At 36.0% G+C, this 13,540-nt stretch overlaps 1 protein-coding gene across 2 annotated transcripts in view; it reads left to right on the top strand.

The window, feature by feature from the left end:
• Window positions 1-13,540, top strand: part of LOC107218459 (brain tumor protein) — a 157,907-nt gene that overhangs the window by 96,957 nt on the left and 47,410 nt on the right. Inside the window, exon 1 of one of the 2 annotated variants that reach the window (XM_046742925.1) lies at window positions 720-2,552. The exons of the other annotated variant lie outside the window; for it this stretch is intronic. The gene's annotated coding sequence lies outside the window, so the exon portion shown is untranslated. Of the gene's footprint in view, window positions 1-719; window positions 2,553-13,540 lie in introns of those variants that run through there. 2 annotated transcript variants of the gene reach the window in all.

The raw sequence follows: 13,540 nt of genomic DNA on the forward strand, positions 1-13,540 counted from the left end.
CAAAACGGTTTTAAAAAAGAATCGTAGTATCGAAAATACGCAATTTCAGGTGTATTTATTTTTATTTATTTATTTTTTTCCTTCCGTTCTTCGGACGAAGTAGCGGCAGGGGGGGGGGGGGGGGCGAAAGCATCACCGACGGCAACATCGTCTATCAGCAACGGAAACAGACCCAGGACTATCGGGGCAGGAGAAGGTGCCAGGAGTAGTAGCGGCTCGAGGAGCGTGTGTATAATAAGCGTCCTCGAGGATATAGTCGAGAGACAAACGCCTGCAGGAAGAGTGTAGAAGGTTAGCAGACAGGCGTACAGACGGAGAGGGCGAGAGAAAGAGTGAAACGTGAGAGAAAGAGAGAGAGAGAGAGAGCGAGAGAGAGAGTGAGAGAGACAGAGAGAGCGAGAGAGATCGAGTCGGGGAGAGAACAAAGATGCAGGGAGCGCGTAGACGTCCCGAGTCTCGCGTCGGCCGGTTGGCGGGGGGGAGGAGGAGGCGACGCCACGCTTAGCGGCAGGGAGGGGCGAGTAGGGGAAATGCGCGGGGCAAAGCGGTTCGGCTCGTTGGTTCCTCCCCCCCCTCTCTCCCTCCTTCTCGCCACTTCGCCCTTTGCCGTTCCCCCACCATTTGTCGCCGGCGCGGCATTCCCCCTCTCCTCAGGCCGGGCCGGCGGCGCTAAACGTGTTTCGTCCGAGGCTTACTCAGTTACCAACAGACCGCGGTATCGTTCGCACGTTATCCACGGTACGGGACGATAGATATACACACGAGAGGATAGACATGAGCATAAGTAGAAGTAGAAGCAGCAGCAGCAGCAGCAGAAGCAGAAGCAGCAGCGGTAGAATAAGCGTTCGACTAGTTTCCTCCGCGCGCTCCTCCTCGGCTCTTTGAAAACAAAAAAAAAAACCGACAGAACGAAGAAAGATAAATAAATAAATAAAGACTGTCGTCGTTACAGCTCTCGACGGGGAATATTTTTTTGTTCCCCCTCCCCCCCCCCCTTAACACACAGATACACACAGAAAATTTCGAAGTGTCCGACGATAATATAAACCCCCCTCCCCCCGTTACGTTTCGGGGATTTATTTTCGGAGCGATAAACTGGATGTTTAAAGAAAAAGATATTAATTTTACACCACGTGAAAGTGACTGAATATCCCGCCATCGTCATCGACAACTGACGGACCGTTTTACGTCGTTCTTTTTTTTTTTTTTTTCCGGAGTATCCTGTGTGCGGTGTGTCGATCGTCGTTTGTCCAGTTTTAACCTCGGCCAACCGCGCCACGCTTCGTCATTCCTTCGTCGTCTTCTACGCTTGTTGTTTCTTTTTCATTTTATACATACATCCAATTCTTATTATTTGTTTTAATTAACCTCTTCCGTGCGTTTTTTTTGTTTTTCTTCCTCGTTTGTTTCTATTATTTTCTTTCTTTCACCAAAACTCGACGAGATCCCCGCGGCCTTCTTCCCGTCACGGCTGCCGGGAAAAAAATTACGGTGCGTTTGTACTTATTTGTGCATCGTTTAATAACGAACATCGACCGAGGAGAGAAGGTTACGTTCGTTGGCTGTTACGGCATCATTTATCGTTCCGGCTAATAAACGGAGAAGGTGGACGAGGAGGAGAGAACGTTATACAAGAAAACGCAGTTTGAAGAAACGTCGCGAAGCCATCGTTCGTTCTGCCACTTTCGTTGACAAAATCGCCGGCCGGGAGGATTAAACCTGAGTTTGTGTGCGAGAGACTCTCGTTGTTCGTTCATTCTGTGTAATCGATTTTTATTTCGGACTCCGAGTGAGAACGTTGAACGGAATTCGTTCTTTCTTTCTTTCTTTCTTTCCTAACCTGTGACGAGGAAAGTTAAATATTGTTGTTGTTGTTGTTGTGTGCCTAAGATAATACAATAAAAAAAAAAAAACAAAAAAGAAAAAAAGGTGCGCGAAACCGACGAAAAATTGGAGAAAAGATTTTTTGTTTCTCTTAATAACGACCGGAAGCTTAATTATTCACGACGAAATAAAGATAAATAATTTTTAAAGAAAAAGCAAATACGAAAAAAAAAAAAAAAAAAAACTACCGCTACTACTACGAATCAAAGAGGAGGGATATTAGAAATTTTGTGAGAAGGAGTTGTTGTTATTATCATCATCATCATCATCATCATCATTATTATTATTGTTGTTGTTGTTTGTTGTTGTTCTTGTTGTTAAATTCTTTCACCAGTGTGTGTTTTTCCGTGAGTTATTTAAAATCCAGTGTGTAAACAGTTTGTTGGTTCCCCCTCCGAGTGGCTCGAGGAGAGAATAAAATTCCAAATATAATAATAATAATAACAATAATATACTAATATTAATATTATTGAATTTTAAAAAGGAGACAAAATAAACTGCGTCGTCTTGCAAAAGTGTCCTACAATATTACATTACGAATATATATATAAATTTGGCTATAAACGGCTGGCTTGCAGCTCTGTATCGTCTCTACGAAATATCCACTGGGTTTTGTGCGATTCTGTTGTCCCTTTGTTCTCTGGCTACGGATTATCCTCGTATATACGGTGAGTACTAAATCGATCAGTGTAACACGTGTGTTTTCTCTCTGTTCGTCTCTTCTCAATGACAACAAGCCGGCATAGGACAGAGATGATTCTCTTATATGTAAGATGGATGTTATATTAAATATGTAAATACATGTGTGTATTATTGCTCGCTTGCGTGTGAGAAGAAAAACTTTGAAAAACTTTGGTGACCAAGTTCGAGAGACGCGAGGCGATTAGTTGAAACCTCTTTCCCCGTTTTTTCACAGTGACGTCGAAAGAAACGTCAACATTGGACCGAATCGAAATTTTATACTCTTTGTTTTTGTCGTTTGAAGCGATGTTGGAATTTGTCGGTTCGATTTAAACGATGCATTTTTTCTTCCGAATATCGATGTGATTAGCGGAAAATCTTTTTCTTCTTTTTTTTTTTTTTTGTGCAAACTATTCAGCTGACAGGAAAAGTTGTTTAGAATATGCGAAAAGGTTATCGTTGAATTTTGAGTTGTTTGAAACTCTGTAAACTGGACGATGTGACGATTTTTCGATAACTTGACTCTGATTCCAATTTAGTCTGTTAACGATAATTCGTAAATTAGCGACGCTTTGCTAGAAAAATGTTTTTGTTTTTTTTATTGTTGGTATATCAAGAGGTTGAAGTTGGTAACGTTGTCGTAACGAAAGATTGGGGAAAAAATTACTGTTTTCTTGCTTTTATAATAATTTTGAAGGAACACGGTTTGCTAAATGTGAGCATGTTTCGTTTTATTACGCTTTACCGAATTTCAAACAGTTCCAAAATGGCGAAATAACGGTTTTTTTCTCGGCACGAATCGTTACGATAACGTTACCAACTTCAATATCATCGAATTTCGGGCGGTTAAATTGAATACTTTTTTTTATACATACATTTCTCGTGTCATCGTACGCATTAATGAGCGAATAACGATAAACGCCAATTCCCGGGATCTTGTTTTTTTTTTTTTATTTTCTTTAATATATGTTTAATAACGATAGAGAAAGAAAGTAAGAAAACGATCGTCGAATATCGCCTTGCAGAAATTATACAATCTATTGAAAAGGAATAATGTTGTTTGATCTAGTCCAATGTCTCAGCTTACACTCGCAATCAGTTTTATTCTTTATTGAATTCTCGTTTAATCGTCGTCGGATCGAAGAGTTTGATAATATGTTTATAACCCTTTTCAACAATGAGTCTCCTAGATTTAACATTTCAAATTATTGTCTTCCGACACGCGTACTACAACAATTTTTTTTCCATCGGTCGAGAGGTTCGGGTAACAGGCAAAAAATAGTGTATCCACTGTGTGTTAGAATCTATTCGTCAATAAAGTGAGTTGTTTTTTTTTTTTTTTTTCTCCTTTATATACGAACATTGAAATCGTTGATGAATATTTCTTCCACTTGAATTTGTCAAGTGTGTTTTATTCTGAAAAGAATGATTTTTCTCCTTGAAAGAAATTCTGCTTCAACTTCTCCAATTTCTCGGTAATAGAATAGGAAAAAGATTAGATAAAAATTAGAAAAAAAAAAAAAAACTGCCGGAGGTATTATAAGGTACGCATCGTCATCGTCATCGTCATCGTCATCATCATCAGCCTCGGCGTCGTAACGTAGTAAAAAGGTTATTGTACGTACGTAATGACTATTGACTCGTGTCGTCGACCCATCCTTCCAACTTATGTCACGTACATGTTTTGTTGTCCTCTATATATACAGTATATACACGTATACTAAACACCGCTGGGACTTGGTACGGAATGTACACAACTGTTTGTATTTTTGGACACCGTCAGGCTTTCACGCTCAGTTACAAAATTCTAGCTCAAAATAATAGCGTTACTAGGTGTGTGTGTGTGTGTGTGTTTAGTGAGAAAAGAAGAAAAATGAACGTAAAGATATGATTTACAAAAAAAAAGAAAAAATAAATAAAAATAAATAACAGTTTGGATCTTCTTTCAATCTCTTATTTTCATACGTAATTTTTATTTATTTCCCCCCATCAAGGCAGTGAATTTATTTATACGCTCACTTTCCGAAACATATTCCGCATAATCCTGCCAAGTTTCATCGTTAGGTCGTATCCTGGAACCTTTCTCACTATTAATTGCTACTTTCAGCGTCATACATCAAGTGTGTAATAATAATGGTGTTTGTTGTCGTTTTTTGAATATTGAAATAATTTTTTTGTTTGTTCTCCTTTGCGGAATAATTCATATCGAGAAGAAGTAATCTTTACCGATCGTGCAAGCTTTGCTGCGAGTTTCTGTATTCCATACATATAATCTGTAACTAACTCACTGTTTGCGATTCGTGACAACAGACGAGAATTGATATTGGGAATGTGTATAAACATCGAATCGCGGAAAATGACGCGGTGGCGACGAAAGGGGCGGAAGTAGAGTGGGTGGAAAATCGAGAGAAGGGGAGAGACGGACGAATTTTAGTCATGAGACTGAAGTTAGGAACGTTAATATTTTAATGATTAACGATAAATGTTCGATTTCAATCCCCCCCCCTCCATAACGTAAATTATACAATAATTTGACGCTGGTTTGAATATAATCATCTCGTTGAAAAAAAAATCACTCGCCAAGTTTCCCTCATTCCGTTGATATTCTCGAGAAACTCTTATCGAATCTCGAGATTCTGGATATATATTATTCGGATCGAGGCGGCGATGTGCGCAACGCAATCGGAAGGAATGAAACGGAGGAGAAGAGAACGAAAGCGGAATGAAAATAAATATATCCAAATTCTCGGCGCCTCTCCGGATTTCGTTATTTTTTTCCATTTATTTTCCCATTTCCGTCTGTATACTATTCCTCTGTATCTTTTTTACTATTGCTCTCGGTTTTTGTGACTTCTTTTTTTTTTTTTTTATTATTATTTATACACGTCGTTTTTTCTGCGCGCGTGCAATGACGAGAGAGAGAGAGAGAGAGATAGTTGATGGTTGTTGATAGTTATATTTATAGATACATAGATAGGATATTTTATGAGAAACGGAAAATACTGATTGTGAGATATTTGTCTCTGAATATAAATTGTCGACAAGTTTTTGTGTTCAACCTGGAAAGTTTCTCAGAGGAATTGACAAAAAGATGAATAAAAAAATACTATTTGCTCCGAATTCTTTGGACCCTCTAATGGTGAGAAACCCGTTTAAGTGAACCACGCAGCATCGAGTCTTGAAATTGTAATAGCAATAAAAATTGCGCGTTCAATTTTTGATTACCACCATTTCATCTCAATATTCACATTATATGTGCATGTATACGTAGACTTGCTTCCGTGTCCATTTAGTCGTCAATTTTACTTTGTTGTTCCTCGTCGCGACAGGCGAATAAAGTCGAATCGTTATCGGATGGGATCTAAATCCTTTATCCGAAAAAGATCTCGGAATCGCGTGTGTATGTTGTTTTATTCTTTGATTGGGCCATGAACCATTCGACCGTTGTTCTGACCTCTAATCAAATGTTCGAACGAACTTTCAGGGTTGCACGTGGAATTCAGCCTTACGGTGTTATCGAACTCTTCTCTTCTTTGCGTCGTACCTATTATTATAGCCTCTCTTATTTCCGAATGACGCGTATATACGAACGCGTACAAGTTGTTGGTTTTGTTGCTAAAATATACAGACATGTGCAATACCTGTGTGTGTGTGTGTGTATACATGTTGTCACACGATGATAGGTGTATAAATAAATCTATGACAATGATTCGACGGGATAATTTTAACGCGAACGTTATTCGCGCAGTTGAATTGTTACTCTTGGTGTTTGTTTTTGCAATGTTAACTTAATTCCTTCCACCGTCCATTTAAATATCGGAAAGATCAAATTATTGTCGGTAAAATTTGAAAGAAAGAAAAAGTTGTTACGGCAAAATATACATAAATTCGTAAATCAGAAGTGGCTTTGATTATACATATAAATAATAATTCTGCGTGAAAATAAAAATATGACAATCAATTTATCGAGTGCTGCCGATGATGTTGAATTATAAAAAAAAAATGTTACATTACTGTTTATACAGACGTTAAATAAGTTATGAAAATATTTTGTTGTTATTCGTGTACATGTGTTGCGTTTATTTGTTCGGATTTCGTTATTTTTTTCTGACGTATTTTTTCGGTCATTTTAGTCGATTGCGAATAAATTTGACGACTGTGCTTAAACTCGGTGGATTTATAATTACTTAAAATGGCAGCTCTGTCTGTATATTTATTTATATAACTTGACATTGTGTACATCGTAATACAGATGTGTCTGTGAAGAAAGAAAGAAAAAGAAAACTTTGAACAGCGTTGTTTCTCGTTTGCTGCTCTCGTAATTATCGTTTTTTACAAGTAAAATAAACTCGTCTAAGATTCCAGATTCATGAGACGATTTTTTTTTTTTTTTTTTTTTTTTTTATCATTTATCGACAGGCAATCGCGATTTGGAATTTTTTTTTCGTACGCGAATCGTGTCACATACGAAAATAAAGGAAATGTAACGAATCATCGGTGAAACGATAACCTAAAATTAGAATAGCCTAATTAATTCTTTGTATAATTATATGTACTACAGTGTTATTGTTTGATTGTTTATTTTTCATTTTTTCTGAAACACAATATTACGTGAAACATTTTGGTTTCTTGATACAAGCAACTATGATCGGAACTAGCATCGTAAATATTTTAATATCTGGCATCTTGACTAAACAAAGCTGAAATAATAATTTATGAAGTATAGGTTATTATTAATAATAATAATAATGGTAAAAAAGTAAGTGAATCGCGCGTATTATAACGCTTGTGTGCGCAGCGCGTTTATTTTTTTTTATTGTCATTAAAACTTTTCACCCTGCACGTTTCAACAACGACGACACGTGTTGAAGGATTCAATTTTCGATTCATCGCAAACTCAATTCGATCGCCGTTCAATGAGTGTTGAGTTTAGAAACAAAAGGGTTTTTCCTTCTTCTTTATTTCCATAAAACCTATTATCATATTTACGAAATCATCGCTATTCGCCGATTGATGAAAATTGTTGATTTTTTTTTTGTTGCCTAACTTGAAGGTGATGTAAGATTTAATGATCGTAACATTAGTAGGAGACTATTTTATCTTTTATTTATTTATTTATTTTATTTTTTTGTTTGCGTTGCGAGTTTCTTTACTTCGTGATGGTCTGTAAAAAAAAAAGATGATAACCGAAGCGGTCCTTGTCGGAAATTTACCAAAATTTTTTGTCTGCGTACGATAGTTGACTGTTTTTAACTGTTTTCAGGTAATTTATCGTCGGCGTATTAAACTCTTTCCCGTTTTGTTTCGTTCACTCTTTTCCGCATTTCTTTTTTGTGAGAGAGGAACGAAAATCTGGAAAAACATTAGTTGAGATATGTTGAAGCAAGTAGAAAGTTCGTAGAATTGATCCTCTGAGTTTCGTATTGTTAGTATTTTCAAGTAATCAGGCATGAATCATTAATTTACCGTTTACATATTGTATTCATATATAATTCCACCTGTTTTATTCATATCACAAGTCCGTAATATCATTTACAGATGATGAACAAGGCGAGTCTTACGGAAAAAAAAATTCCCATCGCTGTTTATTACAAGTGGATTCCAAAGAGGATTCCAATTAATTTAATTTATGCGTAACTCTATCTAAAAATCTTTATTAACGCAACTCGCGGTATCAAGAGCGCTGTGATTATTTTACGCGTTTATTCTTCTTTCGTCTTCTGCATCATTCCGCAGTAACGATCCTTAGGATAAGTTATTACTGTATAACAACGTTTAGCATCAGGCAACAATTGAATACACTAAATTTGCACGTATAAATACAGCTGACGGTTTATCATCGTCGTAAATTTAAATTATTTGTTGAAATTGTTTGATTTTTTATCTTCCAAATTCTCGGTTTCTTCTCGCTCGCTCTCTTTGCAGTTTTCTTTCTCTTTTTCCCGAAATCAGGACACGATAAACAAAACACCTACACGTAGCAACGTACGCGTATAAATGCTGGGAAAAATTAATATCGCATTATACGTGTGGCAATAAGTTGCGTCACTTGCCGATAAACACGTCGAGTATGCAAAGTGAAAATCGGGCGATCATTGGACCGAGAAAAACGCCGCTGCCACCCTCGCAATTGTGCAGCCGCATGCAGGGAACTATGGAAATCGGCTTCTCGAAGCGCGGGAGAAAGCGCGAACCGCACACGCGTGTTTTATTATCGCACGCGGACAATTTATACACGCAACAACTCGACACCCACATACGTCAGACGCACGGTAATGCATGCATGCGAAGTAATTCGACGTGTCGTCGGTTCTATCGCGCCTAACTTCAACAACGATTGCGCAAGGAAACTCGTTGCTTATACTTACGCTCAATTACGTCTCTCCGTGCATAACTCGACGTGCTATTCAGAAGCGTGTTTCCTTCCTTATATGCGACCTACAGGAAGTTTACGATACGACGACCGGATTCTTATCGGATCATACCTACGTACGTGTTGTACGTACGCGAACATCGTCGTATGCGTATGTATTTTCATATATCAGAGTGTTTCGGAAATAAATAATTGACGATTCTCCGCCGAGCAATGAAAAAAATTTCATTTGTTATAGCAATTAGAAAAATTTCGTACAGCGGGTATCGTTGAAATAACTGTTTGAATATTCTTGGAATTACGAAAAACGAGGTACGCGTAACAAAAACTAATTTTCATTTTCTACCTAGAACTATATTTTTCGATTGTGGTAAAAAATGAAAATAGTAGAAGACTCAGCGGTAACTGGAACTAAAAATTTCTCTGTGTGGCACGCCATAAAAAGTTTGCTTGGGTTTAAAAAAAAGATTCTTTGAAAAGACCAGCGTTTTACGTTACGCGGAATATCGCGATCATTTGATAGTTCACATTTTAGTCATATTTTTATTTTAATTTGTGATAAATCATTCGCATTCAAACCAAAGATCACGAATCTTATTCTCCTAAATTAAAAGTTCATATTGAATTATAACTATTTTATGAGATTTAATTGACGATGAAAAAGTCGTATAATACATTTCTCAAACGTCAAGATCTGACATTACAAACGTGGATCTTCTTTGTGGCGTAAATTGATATCGTAATTGATGAGCGTAATAAAAAAAAAAAAATTATTCATGATTCTTCGTGATCTTAAAAAAATGTATAAAAGAGAAAAATCAACTAAAGGCGATCTTCCACATAATTTAGAACGCTCATCTTTTAACAGAACCTTTCTTTTAACCTGAACATACTTCTTAAGGCTTGCCATGGTGGAAAATCGCGTATTATATTTTTTCTGAAACACCCTCTTATATATGCTTGTGCTTACGGTTCACTGTTCGTCGACGTAAATATTATAAAGTAGATATTTTCATTTCCGTGTATCAAGAATCAACGAATGTTGTTTTTAACTACATGTTGTGATTACCTACTTTGTATAATATAATATTGTATAATAATGCACTGGAAGACGAGAAACTAAGTAATAATAAAAATAATAATTGATTAAACGACGCCAATAAAGTCATTTGTATGAAACATTGATTTAATTGAAACACTATTATCAAGCAATGAAATGAAAAACAATTTTATCTATTTACTTATTTACAATTACTAATTGGAGTTTTATTTCAGATTGGTAAAAACTTTTTTGGTTGTTCTTTTTATTTTACCTTTCGATTAAATTTTTATCGAAAATTATTAGACTGAAATGAAAAAATGTGCATGGATTGATCCGAAAGATCGGATTGTCAGTTTCAAACATCGTCGAACTGGATGGATTTTTTGGAGCGAACTATTTGAAATTATTTCTACGCTTACTTATTTTCAATTACGCATGATTACGATATAGATTTGAATCGAATTGGTCAACACTGTGATATAGCGATCTTTGACAAAGAGTTGAATGAACGATAATAATTATCATACCGATCGTTTGGCAAAACGATAAACTATACGATTTTCCGTGATAACAGCCGTTTTGGCCAGTCCAAAGCATGAATACGTCAATCGAATAAATGTACATATATACGAGTACATGTATACACACTTGTTTATGTATGTATATATATATATATATATATTTTTTTTTTTCATCGTGTCCAAAAATTGATAGCATACCTAAAAACAAAAATTCTGGCGCCAATCTGAGCTCTTAATATCAATATTAAGGTTTGCCTCTATCCATTTCTTTGTTTTTCATTTAAATAACACGGGCATATTTATTTTTTATTTTTGAATTTTTATTACTTTAGAACGGTTCATCGTAACAACAATCTGAAAAAAGAGATTTGTAGGAAATTTCACGCTCTACAAAAAACGTCTGAAGATCAAAGTTCTTCAGATCAACCGTTTCAAAGATATCAGCGATCAAAAATAACACTGATCAAAACTTTCGAATTCTTTCCAATAAAACTACAAAAAAATATCATATGCCATATTTATATTATTTTTTACGTAAAATTACTTTAATTCTGTTAACCTGAGCCTGTAAACTTTTTTTTTTTTGCTGATTAATTCAATACTTAACTCACGAAAAGCACAAATACATAAATATAAGGGTTAAAAATATCACATGAATGATTTTTGTGCTTTTTGTGAGTCTTTTTCTGAAACACCCTAATATGTGTGTGTGTGTGTGTGTGTGTGTGTATATATATATACATACATACATATATATATATATATATATCATCGTACATCGACGGACGCGAAAGAATCGACGAATCATCATCAAGATGAGACACATATCTGTATGATCTGTACTGCTGTGACGTGAAAATGTACGATTATGATAATGATAACGATAAGAAGCTCGCGGGACTTTCACGGGTAGACCAACTTCTCGCTACTACACAATTAATTTTTCCATCCGAACCCGAATCCTCGTCTATAGCTTCCGGCAAGTCGTGACGCGGTCCTTGCAAAAATTGCAACTCGATCACTTTGCCGGGTCAAGGAATCGAACTAGGAAATTGATCGTATGATCTATGATTCTCTTTTATGCCGTTTTTTACGTATATAAATATTACAAATATTAATCCGAGTGATCGTGACACGTTTAATTTATTCGATTGAACGATCTATCGGATTATAGCGCTTTTTTGTAGGACGATAAAAATTATTTATATATCTAGACTCGTTTGTTATTAACAAACCTGCAATCAGTTTTTTAACATCTGTTTTTGCTCCATTTATCTCCGATTATCCGTATTCTTTGGTTAATTTTGTGTAATGGGATTGAAATTGCCTACGGTTAAACTACACCGCTCCTCCTTTCTACTATATTTGTCCACTGCGACGGCTGATGTAACCAACCCGCAACCGTAGCTGCGTAGCCATATGCAACTTTGCAAATCGCGGCGTGCCTTGCAGTGTCTTGCTTATGTACTATACGCGATTTCGTGATTTCGCGATGACTAAGCGTTTCAATTCCGCACGGTGTGATCATCGCGTCTCTTTCTCTCTTTTTTTTTTTTTTTTTTTTTTAACCTCTCTCACCGGCTTTTGCAAAACGACTGCTGCAATCGGACGCGAACGCGGTCACTGCTGCAGCTGCTGCTGCTGCATCTGCATCTGTATCTGCATCTGAATCGTTATCTCAACATTGAGAGAGCCGTCTCGACATGCGACGCAAGGCAGCTAAACGCAATGATATACGATACATATGTGATTTATTTTGTGCCGAAAGCAACGCGTACGCAACGTGCACGATACGACGTTGACACATTGTATGCGCTGTTTGTGTCTGAAATTATCACGACGACATTGAATTTCAATCTCTCGTAATTCCCGTTGCGGCATTATACGCACGCGTATTATATAAAATTTGTAGACATTTATATCGCAAATGCATAAAGTATAAACCTTCTGAACTTGCTTGCAATGTTGGGATAAACCGTTGACCTTAGATAATAACCGTTCCGTCTTGTTCGAGCGACTGGAGAGATATTCAACTTATAACTGTACACTGTTACATATCGGTATGTATGCATGTACATAGTATGCGTGCATATTGTTGTTGGGCGATTGAAATTTAGATCATATTTTTCTTTTTTCATTTCAGGTTACGACTTGCGACGTATTTTTTCGTCTTAATTTTTCATTATCTTGCGATATTTATAACATTTGAAGTGATTTGTGTGAATTCGTATAATCATCAATGTTCCGGAACAAAGATAATTTATATCCGGTTCAAACATGCGATGACCCGTCATTGATTATTTTTTCTCCCGATATATATTTCTAAGCGCTTATTCTAATTTGAAAAGATTTAATTCAAATCGTCTTTTTATCTGAGTAACAGGTTTTTTTTTTTTTTTTTTTTTTTTTTTTTTTTTTTTTTTTTTTTTTTTTTTTTTTTTTTTTTTTTTTTTTTTTTTTTTTTTTTTAATCCACAACAACAGAGTGACTTAAAAAACACGGCTGAGAGACAAACTTACATAAAGTTCGAGAAATATGTAAGGAAATATGTTGAAACTGGTGTAAAATATACAGATACAATGATTGATCTTTGATTAGTTGAATAATTGATTGATTGATTGATTGATTGATTAGTTGCCAAAGAGATTTTCGCTAGTCAGATTGATTCAACGTCATATACATACGCACGGATTTGAACAAATTGTGACTATACGTGATGCATAATGATAAATTCGTCATTTGTCAGTCGTGCAAAACGGATTCCCTTCATTCATCCTTAAGCTTTATTTACACAACGCGTCGTTAAGGTTGTTCTTAAAAAAAAAAAACAAAAAAAAACACGCTGGGTCTAATTTTTACGGGCATCGAGAAACATGCTAAAAGGAATAAAAAACAAAGGCATTTCAAGGTAAACATTGAATGAACAAATAAATAAATGAACAATCTTTTTTTTTTTTGTTCCCCCACTCTCTTTCTATTGTATCCACGGTAATATATCAAAAGTACAGATAAATTGAAATTTTAATACCCGATCACTCG

The sequence above is a fragment of the Neodiprion lecontei genome, chromosome 6, assembly GCF_021901455.1.
Source record: "Neodiprion lecontei isolate iyNeoLeco1 chromosome 6, iyNeoLeco1.1, whole genome shotgun sequence".
In the NCBI taxonomy this organism is placed as follows: domain Eukaryota; kingdom Metazoa; phylum Arthropoda; class Insecta; order Hymenoptera; family Diprionidae; genus Neodiprion; species Neodiprion lecontei.